At 39.5% G+C, this 15,506-nt stretch overlaps 1 protein-coding gene and 1 pseudogene across 4 annotated transcripts in view; one reads left to right on the forward strand and one right to left on the reverse strand.

The window, feature by feature from the left end:
- Positions 1-15,506, forward strand: part of NRG3 (neuregulin 3) — a 1,047,305-nt gene that overhangs the window by 291,618 nt on the left and 740,181 nt on the right. The gene's annotated exons all lie outside the window — the stretch shown is intronic.
- On the reverse strand, positions 10,602-11,068 carry LOC122202408 (annotated as a pseudogene).

Below are 15,506 nucleotides of genomic sequence, written 5' to 3' on the forward strand. Positions count from 1 at the left end.
TTGATTCTTTCCATGGAAGAGCAGTTCATAGGTAGACAGTTTAGAACGGGCTTGCAAACGCTCCATGGTTCCTCAGCCCTCATTGCTTACAATAACAAAATGGCTTCATGATTCAAAATAGCTGTTGACGTTCCAGCTACAGCGCTGTATTGCAAATGGCAGGAAGGGAGAAGGAGGAAGAAAAAGGACACTCTTTCCTTTTAGGAGACCCCCAAGAAGTATCACTATAAAACTTCCCCCTGTATCTTATAAGAACTTGGTGGCCATATCTGGTTGCAAGGGATGATGAGGAATGAGACTTTCAGCACTCAGCAGTGTGCACAGCTAAACTGTCAAGATTCATGTCTCTGAAATGGAAAGACACGCCGGGTGACACATCTTGCCGGTGTTTGGGGTTGAACTTCTCCATCTCATGGGCAGGAATGGAAGTACCGAGTGTGCTGTGGGCACCTGGCATGGGGTTGCTGTGTGAGGAAGTGAAATCCAAGTATATTGTTCTCTGCTGCACTCCATCTGAATTAGAGTTAATGAATGGACTTCCAAGATTCTTTGCTGACTGCTCTTTTTTTATTAATGGGCAGCATGTTAGTGTAAAGTTGGGAAACACCATAGCATAGAGCTTAAAATCCAAGTCTGCTCATGTGGTTAACCATTTTGACCAAAAAAGACTTTAAGTATGTGGAAAATTTCTGACGGATTTTAGAGTTGCTATGACTTTAAAGTTTATACCCAGGGAAGGTTGGGTTTCTATCTGTGTTTGGTTTGCTTTTAATATGGACGGTGAACTCCAAACAGAAGATAGTTTTAGGAACCTCTCATAACACATGTGCTTTAGGAAGTAGTTTCATCCACTGGAGGATGTAACAAAGAAATCAGAATTTGAATCTTATCCCCAAGACTCCAGGATCACATGGTGATACTGGGGCTGCTGCAAACATTCAGTATGATTCAGCTTGACTATATCTGAAAATTAGGATTGCCTTCAATCTTATCAGCCACAGAACCCATCGGGCTGCATGCATCCCTCTCTGTGCCTGGGTTCATGCCACTATTCAAGGTGTAAGAGCCTCTTAATTGTAGCTCCCTGTAAGATTCAAATACAAGGTCTTCTGGCCCTTGTCGCCTGGCTCATAATATGATATGGTGAACTGCTCTAGCACCGGCCCTCCCTTCTTTTCTTCCTTTTACATCAGCCCCAACAGCCCCATTCATCATAGTTATTTTACTAATAGTTGGGTAAAAGACTCTGAAATTACATCTCTCTCTAGTGTTTCTAGGATTTACAAAAATCAACAGGGGGTCTTCACCACAGGCCCTTAATATGAAAGTCTCTGTGCAGGAAAATCCATAAGCTAGGGTGACTTTTGAGTTAAATTGTATTTTATGGCTCAAGAAATGCTTTGCTTGGTTCTCGCCACCATTACAAAGCAAAGAAAATAATTTCAGATTCAGTTTACACAAAACATCACTTCGGGTTGATACAAGCTTTATGTTAGTGGCATGGAAATATTTGCATGTGCACATTGATATGTAGTGAAATAGACTACGGATGATAAGATCAATTTTCTATTAAAAGTAAAAAGGCCAGGGTAGCCAGATGCAGTGAGGGCTTTTCCCATTTGTCATTCAATACTGTCTGACAGTTTTACATTAGCTGCGGAAGGCACCCACTGGCATGCTGTGGCAACGCTTTAGAAAATATGCACACGTACACAAACACACATATACACAAACACATGTACACACTCACACAGATGGTACAGACTCATATAATTGGGCACAAAAAGACAGTAACCATATATGCAGACACCTATTCTAGCACGTGAACACAGTCACATAGCAAAGTCACGCCCACACAGATAGGAAGACATTGACCAAATGGTACAATGACGCAGCCAGGACTGACAATTGCAGAGTCACACGAATGCGAGGTGAAGGCTCATGCATATAGATGCTGAGAGACCTGGAGACACATACACACACATGAAGAGCATACAGAGTCCCAGAGATAAAGGCAGATAGGCACACGAAGATGAACACTTAGGTATACAGACTGACAGAATAGACTAGAATATGGCAGCAACTTCCTTACATATGTGGCACCCATCTTGCCCTTTCCAAGTCATTCAGAATTACCATATGTGGTGGTATATGATGCCTGAATGCAAGAACTGCTTATAGAACCATACAAAGAACATAAGGTTTCTTGAGTTCCTTCTATATATTAAGTGTTGTGATAATGTGCAGTCACATTATTGCGACCACATCAATTCCGGATGCTCTTTTCAATCTTGAGTAAGTTCACTCTTCTCCCTTCATCCTTGTATCTTTCTAGCCATTTCACTTTACCCTGTTTCCTCGTGATGCACATGCTTTGTTTTCTGTGACCTTAATTTTTCCCATAATTACCCCAATTTTTCCTCATTATGGCCTCCTTTAATAATGCTCATATGAATACCTGGCTGGCCTTTTGCCCTTGACAATGAAATCCCATTCTTCTCTTTTCCTTCAGTTTAAAAATCTCAGCTACCCTTTGAGGCCTCATTTCTGTCTTTCTTTCTTTTTTTAATATTTATTTATTTTGAGAGAGAGAGAGAGAGACAGAGAGAGAACCAGTGGAGGAAGGGCAGAGAGAGAGGGAGAGAGAGAGAATCCCAAGCAGGTTCCATGCTGTGAACGCAGGCCTGATGCAGGACTCCATCTCAAGAACCATGAGATCATGACCTGAGCGGAGATCAAGAGTTGGGTGCTTAATTGACTGAGCCTCCCGAGTGCCCCAGAGGTCTCATTTATTTCCATTTGAAGATTTAATTCTTACTCTGTATACTTTCACAGCTGCATTAAGTAATACAGAGCTTAGCACTTAATTTTTCTTTCATTTCTTTATAATACATCAATTATGTCTCCCCAGCTGAATTATATTCCTTCTGAAAGTAGGAACTCTGCTTTATTCTTTTCTTTGCCTTGCATTTCCCAACCTCTGGCTCACTCTAGTATGCTTTGGAACACCCTGCACCCTCATTCTGGGTCAGGGGCTACCTCAAGTGATCACTGTTAATGCTTCTATCTTCAGTCCAAGTGGGATTCTGAACTCCAGGCCTTTACTTCTAATTTTATAATGCCTGAAGACATCTTAAGCCCAATGGTTGGTTAATTTCAATTTACAAACTCTCAATGGGACAATCTCTCCCTATTACCTTTCCCTAAACCCTGTTCCTTCTTTCTTTCGTTCTTTCTTTTTCTTTCTTTCTTTCTTTCTTTCTTTCTTTCTTTCTTTCTTTCTTTCTTTCTTCTCTCCCAATCCTGGTCAGGTGTCCTACTATGCATTCAGTTATCCAAGTTAGAATGCCAGCCAGTACTTTTTACCTTCCTATCTCCCTACCTTTCTCTTTCCCAACATGAGAACACGAAGAAATACCTTTATGTTACCTTGCTGTCTCTCACTGCCTGCTATGCTGTCCTTCTGAGCACCACCCTGGTCCATGCCCTCGTGAACTTGAGGACATGGAAGTGAAGATGGAGATGGCGGGCTTCTAGCTTATTCTCTTGCTTCTGGTTTCACTTCCTGAGATCAGCCTCCCTATTGGTATCAGAATCATCATTCTAAAATACAAATCTGATCTTGTCATTTCTATCAAAACATCTTTAATGGCTCAAGAGTGCCCTAAACTCCTCCAGCAGGCAGTGCCTTTTACGACATTGCCTCGACCAGCACTATCAGTTGAGCCATCTCGTCCCTCTGTTACTGTCCACATGACACCACATTCTATGAAAGGCTGAATACATCACATCACTGGGTATTGCTGAGCCATTTCCCTTCACTTAAATGCTTAATGTTACTGTTCTGCCTGGGAAATGACCATGTATCCTTCAAACTCGGTTCTGATGGCTTCCATGACTTGCCCTGGGAGGAGTAAACTTTTCTGTAATACTTTGTGCAGGTCTAGGAGAGCACTCATCACGTGGCTCACTATTCACATGTCTTTCTCTTTAATTGGACTGTGACTACTCCAAAAACAGATGCTATTCTCCCCACTACAATGATAGGTACTCAATAAAGTCAATTGCTCGGTTACTTGGATGATTACTTCTGTAACTGTCATGAAAGGAAAAGTCTGCTCCACAAACTTAAGCACGTGTTTGGGTGGAGGAGTACCATTTATTGCACACTTAATATAAATGCTCTGTGTATGTGTATGTATATATATTTAATTCTTACAACAACTCTCTGATATAATTGCCATTATGCCCACTTTCCCAATGAGAAATCTGAGTTCTAGAGAAATCAAGGATTTGCCCAGGTTAGGTCTTATTTTTAGCCCAGAGGCTGCCATATTCTTCCATCCCACTGGACCAGAATGGGTCCATGAGATATTATTTCTTCATCCAACTTGGGAAACTGTAGATGAAGCCAACATAAACAACTGTCTTCCCTGTGCTAGCTCTCAAAACTTTTAATACATTCATGTGATTCTCCAAGTTTGACTATACCTCATAGCACTTTCCAGATCCGTTTGGCCTCGGAACCCATTTATACGTCTCTCTGCAGAACATACTTTGGGAGATACAGTATTATACCAAATGCTGTCTTTAAAAAAATTTTAGCTTTCATAGATGTTTGGTGGACCACTCCCCTTTCTCAACTCAATTTGAAGAGAGAATATGTATCCCGACCCAAGTATTCATTCTGTTACACTGAGATCAGGCAGAAGTGGTTGGCATATCAATTCTCAGAATCCCAGGGACCTCACCAGCTGTTCTATGGCTCTGTTTGCCTCAGCAGAGAGGAGAAGGACAAAAATGTATGCTTGATGCTCCTATTTATTTCGACCCATGCCCAGGCCCACAGGCTATCCATTGCACAAAGCATGTGCAAGAGAAGAAGAAACTTGGATTGAGCTGCCTGAGCTCTGATCTTCCTGTCAGCCTGTCCCTGGTGGGTCCTCCGCTCTGGTGGTATTTGGTTGGAGCTGGGTGGGGGGGCGGGGAGTGCCAGTGAGTGCTATCGAGTCGCCTGCACCTTTTGCACTGCACAGGACAAGTTTATTTATTGTTGTCTCCAGCTGAGAGCAGCAACATGGCATTCCCTGATCCCCCTGGTAATTTCCCAGGCTCAATGATTCCTGTTTCTCTTGACCTGCTTCACAGCTGGTGGCATTGCTGCTGACCTGGATTTGCTCTTCTTAGCTCAGATGACATAGCAGCTCAGAAGTTGCATGTATTTGACAACACAAAGACTCCATCCCTTTAAACAAGACACACACACACACACACACACACACACACACACACACACACACACAAAATGCAGCTCTGAAGTCACAGAGGCCTTGGTTCTAGTCCTGGCTTGAGAACACTAAATCCCGGCTCTGCCACTTGCTAGTTTGGACAAGTTACTAACCACACAGCCTCACTTTTCTGTATCTGCACGATGATGATAATATTACCCACCTCACAGGGCTCTTGAGAGGATTAAATAGCTCAGTGCCTGGGATATAGCAACAGTCATATACTGTTTGCTGTGTTTATATTACTAGCATTTTTCAATTTTGTCTTTTATTGTTTTACATATTAGTATTTACTTTCTTTTGCTTTCTCATAAACGATCAAGGCCTCATGGACTTATTTTAATCTAAGGAGACGTTAAGGAGAATAATCTATTGATTCTTTCTACAAAGGGTTTGTAATTATCTGGAGAAATTAATCATAAAAATAAGAAAAGGTTACCAGTGACACATTATATGCAGTATTTTAATTATTAAAAAAATAAAAAACATTCTTCATAAAGAAACTGAGTGTTAAATAAATCCATTAGCACCCAAGTTTAAAAAAGTCTATATGATGAGTAAGTGTAACTGATAAGATTTGAAAAAAATATTTGGAGTGTGTGTATTATCAAGAGTATACTCTAAGCTAATGGATCTCAAATTTTCTGATCTCAGGAACATTTTACATTCATAAAAATTATTGAAGTCTCCTCAAGAGCCTTTTCTTCAGTGAGCCATACCTATCAATATTTACCATATTAAAAATTAAAACAAGGAGACTTAAAAATATTTTATTGATCCTTATCAAAAATAAAAATAAACTATTGCATGCTAACATAAATGACAATTTTTTTAATGTTTATTTTTGAGAGAGACAGAGCATGAGTGGGGGAGGGGCAGAGAGAGAGGAGACACAGAAGCAGAAGCAGGTTCCAGGCTCTGAGCTGTCAGCACAGAACGCAACGTGAGGCTCGAACTCACGAACCGCAAAATCATGAATTGAGCCAAAGTTGGATGCTTAACCAAATGAGCCACCCAGGCGCCCCGTAAATAACAATTTTTAATGGAAAATAAATTATTTTCTGAAACAAAAGAGTGAGAAAAGTAGCATTGCTTTGTATATTTATGTTTTGTAGTAAAAAACACATGAAATCTACCCCTAAACATATTTTTGAGTGTATAGTACAGTATTGTTAACTATGAGTAAAATGTTGTACGGCAGATCTGTAGAAATTTTTGTGTGGCATAAATGACATTTTACACCCATTGAATAGCAGAAACTCTCCCATTTCCTACCCCCTTTCCTGTGGCAACCACCATTCTTTCTAGCTCAATGCGTTTGATTACTTTAGATACCTCCTATAAGTAGAATTAAGTAGTGTCTGTCCTGTGGCTGGGTTGTTTCACTTAGCAAAATGTTCTCAAAAATTAATCGTGTTGTAGCATATGACAGGATTTCCTTTTTAATTGCTGAACGATATCCCATCGTATGTGAAGATTGTGTTTTCTTCATTCATTCATGTGCCAGTAGACATTTAGTTTATTTTGACTGCTTAGCTATCGTGAATAATGCTCTCATAAACATGGGAATGCAAATATCTTTTTAAAATCCCGTTTTCAGTTCTTTTGGATATATACAAGAGGCGGGATTGCTGAATCATGTGGTAGTTGTGTTTTTATATATATTTTTTGAGAAACCTCCATACTGTTTTCCATAGTGCCTGCACCATTTTACATGCCCACCAACAATTATTTTAGATGGTGGCTACCCTAATATGTGTGAAGTGAGATCTCATTGTGGTTTTAAATTGCGTTTGCCTGATGAATAGTGATATTGAGCATCTTTTCATTTATCCGCTAGCCATTTATAGCTCTTCTTGGGAGAAATGTCTGTCTAAGCCATTGGCACTTTTTTAAAACTTTGAGTTATTATTTTTCATAGTGAGTTGTAGGAATTCCTATATATTTTGGATATTAATCTCTTATATATATGGTTTGAAATATTTTCTCCCATTTGATCAGCTGCCTTTTCATTTCGTTAATTTTTTCCCTTTGCCATGCAGAAGCTTTGTAGTTTGATGTAATCCGACTTGTCTATTTTTGCTTTTATTGCCTATTCTTTTTGGTGTCATTAAGAAATCGTTGCCAAAACCAGGGTCATGAATCTTTTTCCCTATGCTTTTTTTCCTACAAGTTTACAGTTTCTGGTATTACATTTAGGTATTATTCGATCCATTTAGGGTTAATATTTGTGAGTACTGTGAAGTAGGCTCCCACTTTCATTCTTTTGCATGTGGGCATCCACTTTTCCCAACACCATTTATTGAAGAAGCTGTCCTTTGTTCCATGTGTATTCTTGGCACTCATGTTGAAGATTAGCTGACTGTACCTGCATGGGTTTATTTCTGGGCTCTCTATTCTGTTCCATTGATCTGTACATCTGTCTTTATGTCAGCATCACATAGTTTTCATTATTGTAGCTTGAAATCAAAGAGTATGAGGCCTTCAGTTTTATTTTTCTTCTAAAAGATTGTTTTATTTATTCAGAATCCTTTGTGGTTCCACATGAATTTTTTCTAATTTTGTAAAAAATTGCCATTGAGATTTTTTTAGGGGTTACTTTGAATCTGTAGATTACTTTGATAGTATGGGCATTTTAACAATATTAAGCTTTCAGTTTCATGAACACAGGGTGTCTTTCCATTTATGTCTTCTTTCTTTCAGCAGTGTGTAGTTTTCATTGTACGAGTCTTTTGCCTTCTTAGTTATGTTTATTCCTAAGTATTTTATTCCTTTCGATGCTATTATACATGGGTTTGTTTTCCTAATTTCCCTTTTGGATTGGCCATTGTCAGTGTGTGGAAATATAGTTTACTCTTGTGTGTTGCTTATATATCTTGCATCTTTGCTGAATTCATTTATTGGTTGCAACAGTTTTTGTGAGGAAACTTTCATGTTTTCTGCATATAAGATTGTGTCATCTGTGAACAGTACTTCTTCCTTTCTGATTTGGGTGCTTTTTATTTCTTTTTCTTGCCTAATTGCTCGGACCAGAGCTTGCAGTACTATGTTGAATAGAAGTAGTGGGAGTTGGGCATCCATGCCTTGTTCTTGACCTCAGAGGAAAGGCTGTCAGTACAGTGTTAGCTGTGGGCTTGTCGTATATGGCCTTTATTGTATTGAAGTAATTTCTTTCTGTTCCTAGTTTGAGTGTTTTTGTCATAACAGGGTGTTGAATTTTGTCAGTTGCTTTTTGTGTATCTATTGAGATGATCATGTGATTTTTATCCTTCATTCCGGTAATGGAGTGTTTCACATCAATTGATTTTTGTGTGTTCAGTCATCCGTGCATTACGGGGATAAATCCCATTGGTCATGGTGTCTGATCCTGTTGATATCTGTTGATTTCAGTTTGCTAGAATTTTGTTGAGTTCTTTTGCATCTATATTCATCAGAGATATTGGCCAGTTGTCTTCTTTTGGGGTAGTATCTTTTTCTGGCTTTGGTATCAGGATAATGCCATTCTCATTAAATGTGTTTGGAACTATTTCCTCCTCTTTAGATTTCTGGAAAAGTTTGAGAATGATTGGTGTTAATTCTTCTTTAAATATTTGGCGGAATTCACCAATGAAGCCATCTGATCTTGAACTTGTCTTTCTGAGGAAGTTTTTGATAAGTCATTCAGCCTCCTTACTAGTTATAGGTCTGTTCAGTTCTGTTTCTTCATGATTCAGTCATGGTCGGTTCAATTTCTAGGAAGGCTTCTCAAGACTTTCCTGTGGATGTATCTTCTCTGGACTTGTGCATGTAGATTTTTAATTAGATGGGTTTGCTGGTTTAGAGCTCATGATCTCTTGTTTTTCTGTGGTGTTTTTCTGCTATACTGAGGCTGCTCTGAATCAGCAGCACACCGCCCAGCTCTTTTACCTTCTCAGTGGCCCCCATTAAGAACACACTGGGTCCCAGCAGTGACAGGAGACGACCGAGACAGAAGCCAGTCCCTTAGGTAAGCTCTCCTGCTCCCACCCCATGAAAACCCAGAATGGTGAAGATACAATCCACTCCTCTCTTTCCCTCTCCAGGGAGAGTCCAGGAACTGGGAGTTCCCAACCATGATACTATATCAGTGGGAGGGATGGGGGTGAGAGGGCACCACACATTTTCCTGTTGGCTTCATTGTGGCCGATTTTATGCCACCTGGGGTGCAGGAGCTTCTTAACTGTTTTCTGGATTTCTCACAAAGGATATTGATCTGTGTTTATTTCTGAATCAGTATCTCTGTGGGAGGAAGGAGAGTCTAGGGCTTCCTATTCCACCATCTTGCTAACCTGCCAGGACATTACTTTATGTTTTTGCCAATCTCTTTAATGTCTGCCTTAGCAGAAGATAGCTAGATTCATATATCTGCACCTATAATCAATCCCTTACGTTGGTGTGGTGGGAGTATGTGAGGAAAACTAACTTCATACAAATATGTGGCTGGAAAAAGAAGGATTGTGTTTGTAGCAAAATCAGATAATTTTAGATTTCTTAAATTCTTATACCCGAACTCAACAGTTAATAGTTCTTAAAGATTACTGACAATGTGGAATCTGAAATTATAGGACATTTTTTACTGTGTGACATTCTACCTTGAAAGAGCCTTCTACCGGTACATCATTTCATAGCTTCATGCATTGGTCATTTGGAAAATATTGTTTCATTGAGTTAAGCAGATCTTCTAAATAAATGGTGGCTCATGATTATACAATATCAATAAAATTATTTTATCGATCTGATCACCATTTACATTGGAAATGTCTTATGTTACCAAATGCTAGTTTTCCAAAATCCCAATTCTCACTTGGTTGCTTTAACTTGATCAGTGGTAACGGTTGATAATCAACATACTCTCAGCTGTTTTCCCTGAAATGACAAATATACCTCATTCTTTTTTGACAAGGTATCTACCAAATATCGTAGTTTGAAAACCTTTTTCTTTCCGTCAGCCACTCTGTCAAGTAAAAATAGTGTCCCACGAAAAAGTAGCTAGTTCAGTTTGTAACTCAAAACAACTGCACGAGAACTTTTTTTTAAAACTAAAACAGTTGACAATTTTATCTTCACGTTTCACACAACAAATGAAAGTTGCTTTTTTTGTTTTGTTTTGTTTTTGTTTTTGTCCCACTACTTCCCTACAAAACCTATTCTCAGTTTGATAGGAAGGGAGACAGATTTTCCTTGTCATGCTGTTAGAAAACATCCAGAGTCACAGCATCATGATCTCCTGGTAAAGAACAAGTAAATATATATTTATATATATATTTATTAATATAAAGAGGGCCCCCTCTCTTCTTATCTGTCTGGTCAAGTCATTCCTGGCTGAGTGGGCACCATCATGGGACGGGCGGGAGGTCTCATCATGGGGGTGCCGAGGCATCATTGGCACATGGCCTCCCATAAGAGGCCTCATTCCAGAAGCAGGTCCCACTGGCATCATCCCAGGAGGAGGAGGGCCCATTGTTGGCATCATGGGAGGGCCCCCATAACGGGTGCTAGCATCATACCAGGGCAAGGAGGACCCGCAAGATTTGGGAGATGGGATCATGGCCCCTCCAGGAGGAGAAGCAGAGAATAGAGTAGGAGGCATCTTTTCATGTTGAAATGCCATGCTTGTTTTGTCAATCAAGCTCTGAGCCTGCTCTTCTATCCATTTCTGATAGTAGTCTTTTACATTCTTTGTGTTTCCTGCCGCTTTACTGTGTCTTTCTCACAGACGGAGAGTCATGAGTAAGGTATGTGTTATAGTAAAACTTAGGCATGTTACTCTACAGGCACTGGCCACTCCGTCCCTGCACAAGTATTTTTAAGGCAATAATTGACACTTCGGTATACATCAGAAGAGTTGCGTATGCGTGCGTGCGTGTGTGTGTGTGTGTGTACTTCTCATTTCATTACATAGAATATTTTAAAGATGCGTGCTCAAGAGTTGATATTTGATAAAATTAATGATTTTTACTACTACATCAAGGACATCCCTAAATGGAAATGTCCCCCAGCAAAAGGACATAGCAGTGAAGAATATTATTAATATTAATACAAATGAATTTTACTGCCTTGATTTGCAGCGACCAGTTTTATCAGACATTGCTTTTACAGTATCAATGCAAACCTCATAGAATCTCTAAAAGGTTCTCGCAGACCACACTTTGAGAGCTGCTCGTTTGAGCTACTATAACAAATATACCCAAGATTACAGGGGATCAAACAAGACAAAAGGGTATTCATTCTTCTAACTGTTTAGAGCAGTGGTTTTCATCGAGGGGCAAACTTGACCCAAGTATTTGACAACATCTGGGGAAATTTTTGGTTGCCACAACTAGGGAAAAGGGGAGTCACTGGTATGCAGGAACTCAACTAAACTTTCTGTAGTGCCTGGAATACTGTCTCATAACAAATTATTATTCAGCTCAAAGACAGTAGTTCCGAAGTCCAGCAACTCTGGTCTAAAGAGAGGAGGGCAGGCCTGAAAGATAGTTATATGCTCTACAAGGTTAAATAAGGGCAAAGGTTTCTTCTATCTAATGGTTCTGTTATTCCCCAAGGAGTTTTCCTCATTACCAGTCAGACCTGGCTGACCGGAACAACATCTGCTTTCTGCAAGGGGCAAAGATAAGAAGTTGAGGACAAGCAATTGGCTCTTAAGAAAATGATGGGAAAATTGCCCACATCCTTCCAGCTCCTTACAATTCCATTGGCAAGGACTTGGCCAAATGGCCAGGCTGAGACTGTCATGGAGGAGAGGTTTCCATTTAAAAGGGAGGTGCAGAGACTGGTTGCTGGTGAAAATTAGCAATAGCCATCATGATAGGGAAATGCTTTAAAACATTTGAAAGGATGCTAAGAGAAGCTAGTGGCCTTAATCACAGAATAATTTAAAGTTCCTGTGTATATATAATAGGAATGGATTTTTAACATATAGAAAACTGAACATAATCCTTGCAGTGTTTTGTAAACATTGAATTTATGAAAATATATTTTGTCATTCTCTTCTGGAGTCAAATTCATTCCTTGGGGACCTAATCAATTGACTTGCCCATAGGAAGAATGTGTTCTTTGGGAGGTCACCAGCTCCAACCAAATGTAAATAAACTGATATCTGACTTGTTTATGGAACTTATCTTCGGGCTTCATTAAAACCCTGCGTTTCTAACTAGAGAAAGGAAAGGGAGACATTGACTTACTGTCAAAACCAACAAGGTCTGGATGAAGGCCCCTTGAAAGTCTCATTCCTGTGAGCTGGTAAACATTTATAGCTAATTTGAAATGAGATGCTTAATTACATAATTTCATTCCAATTAAGCTGCTAATTAATTGACAGGGCATCTTTGAGTGCTTTACACAGTACAAGTAAAAGGCAGCAGCGTCTTGAGCCTATTACCTGTGACCCTTTGGGAGAGATCAGTAAATAACTATTTAAGAGGTTGGAAACAGAGTTTGTTAAAAATGAAAATAGGAGCCCAGCCCAGGGAGATCCAGGCCCAAGACCACCTCTGGCTTAGGGTCTTTCAGCTGTCTCCCATCAGACCCCCCCCCTTTTTTTTTGAGAGAGAGAGAGAGAGTAATGAAAAGAAAAAAAAAAAAAACACCTCTAAATAAGTATTTATTCTGTGCCCAGCCTTGTGCTAGGAAGTTATACAAGTGATATAAGACATTAAAACGTCCGTCCACTTGCTGTTTTAAGAAATAGGTTGTTTGGGAAGGAGGTAATTAGCTTTACCTTTCTTAACCTCTAATTTACCTTTTCTCTTTCCTGTCTTTCTGCTTCAGCCTCCTAAAACCTCGTCCTGCAGACAGATCAGCCATGTCCAGTTCATCTCTGCAGCTGGAATTAAGTGTTTTAACAGAAAAAGAGAATTCTAGATTGAAATCAGTTTTTTGAAATAAAAGGCATTATTTTACCACTTGCATTCTCCAGCCTTTTGGACTGGAAAGCTATAATGTAGGAATAAACATGTATTCTTACCCATAGCCATGATATACTTGTTCCTTTACTTGCCTGCACTGACGAAGATATTACTGGAATGTGTCTTTTTCATCAGTTAATACAGAAGCAGAAACCTGTGGGGCAGGCATGGTGGCTGTCTAGCTGCTAAATGTTAGTGTTGGCTCAAGGATCTTTCAGAATCATTTCAGCAGATGCTCAAAGGCAGCGTTATCACATCTTTCCATCTTATAATTGGTTTTATTTTAATAAAGAGTAAAATCAGGTCAAGTGCAGATTTGTCTCCCAACCCAAAGAGTTTCATATGCTTTTCACTCTTTATTTTCACCCAATCTGTAACTGGCAGCATGTCTTTATTTTTTAAGTATTTGAAAAGGTGAGTTTCCTCTCAGATACATCAGTTCCTCTGCATATCTTTAGTTCCCTGTCACTGGATAGCAGCAGCAATTTCGTCACATCGTGTCTAAATGTCTATGTGGGCATGAAATTGTTAGGAATCACCTTAGTGAATAACTGACTCAAGAATTCATTGCTTCAAAACAAGATAATTTCTTTAGCAGAAGCATACAGGACCCCAAAGAGATGTAACTCACACACTTATTAAAAACAGATAGTATCTCACTCCTCTCTCCCTCCTGTCCCCACAAACCTCCTTTAAATCCTCACCAATAAAGAGGCACGCAGTGGGAACCAGAGAAGAAGCATCTTTGCTGTCCTTATCTAAGTGATGGTTAACCTCTCCTTCAGTCATAACTAGTGCTGGGATCATCTTGAAAAGCTCTTTCCCATGGGAAGTGAGGCAACCGTGAGCATCCTGGCCTTATATTTCAAGTCCTGGCCACTGAACATCCTGGCATTATATTTCTAGTCCTGGCCACTGACAAGGAAGGTAGGCTGTGATACGCTGAGGTCCACTTCCCCCGGTGCCTCAGAATTTTAACCTGAACCCAACAAACCTGCATGGTGTGTGCTCACATGTTTATTATATATCGCAAGTGGAGTGCAGAGTGGACATGTGGGCATGTGATAAGCAGATATCAGGTTGTGGTCATAATTAAACCCTTTCAACTGTATGGGTACTGAAAGGAATACTTAATCAGAAATCAGAGGGGTGACCCATATTTGGATAAACATTTATGGGCTTATGCAATCATATTGTACGTATTATCTATCTATACCTATTACATACAGACTTTCTGGACATTCAAGTCCCTCTTCCAGGAAACTCCAAGACTTTGGAACACTGGACTTCTGGCCTCGTGAACCTGTTGTTTCTTCACATGGTGGACTCCTTTGTAACATGGGCAATCCCATTGATGAGGACATATGAAGGAAAGAGTAACCATTCTGTCAAGCCCTGGTTTGTCCTTATCTTCAGATCATCATAAAGATTTTTCCTGATCTTATTTCCATTAGATCAGAACCCAGCCTAGACTCTCATCCAACAAGTAGACTCAGAGACCTTTTGGTAGGTGCTTACTGTAATTCAGTTTCTTTTTTTAATGTTTATTAATATATTTTGAGAGAGAGAGCACGCGCGTGTCCGTACATGTTCATGTGAGTGCAAGAGGAGCAGAGAAAGAGGGAGAGAGAGAATCCCAAGCAGGCTCCATGCTGTCAGTGCAGAGTCTAATGCGGGGCTCGATCTCAGGAACCCTGAGATCATGACCTGACCCAATATCAAGAGTCGTATGCTTAGCTAAGCCACCCAGGTGCTCCCAGTTTATTTTCATAGATTTAATTTTACTTCTCAATGAATAATATAAATTAACAAATAAAAACAAATTCAGGATGTGGATTTTTTTTAGATCCCAGGTGTTAAGAATTCCTTGGTGTGCCTATGATGGACCTATAAACCATATATGAACTTTCTTGTTACTAAGGTGATCAGTAGAGATAGTGAAATGAACAAAAAATTGGCTTAGCATTCTTAGGTTCTTATTTGCTCTCTTCTTGAGGTGAAACACTTTTAATTGGCTTCTTATGTGCCATTGAGGCATTCTCACCTCTGGATGCTTACATCATGGATATGGAAACTTTATGGTATTTATTAATTTTTAATGGTTATTTTAAATTTCTTGAAACACATTTCAAGATACTTCCAAAATTCATGTTTTGCTATTAATCATCTGTGTCCTGAAACTATTTTGCTAAATGAAATTTCTTAGTATTTGTTTGAGGACACAGGAATTAGATTTAGAGTAGGAAGGATAAAACCCAGGATTCTTTATCATCCTTTTCAAACTAGGAACTGT

The sequence above is a fragment of the Panthera leo genome, chromosome D2 (genome assembly GCF_018350215.1).
Source record: "Panthera leo isolate Ple1 chromosome D2, P.leo_Ple1_pat1.1, whole genome shotgun sequence".
NCBI classification, from domain to species: Eukaryota; Metazoa; Chordata; class Mammalia; order Carnivora; family Felidae; genus Panthera; species Panthera leo.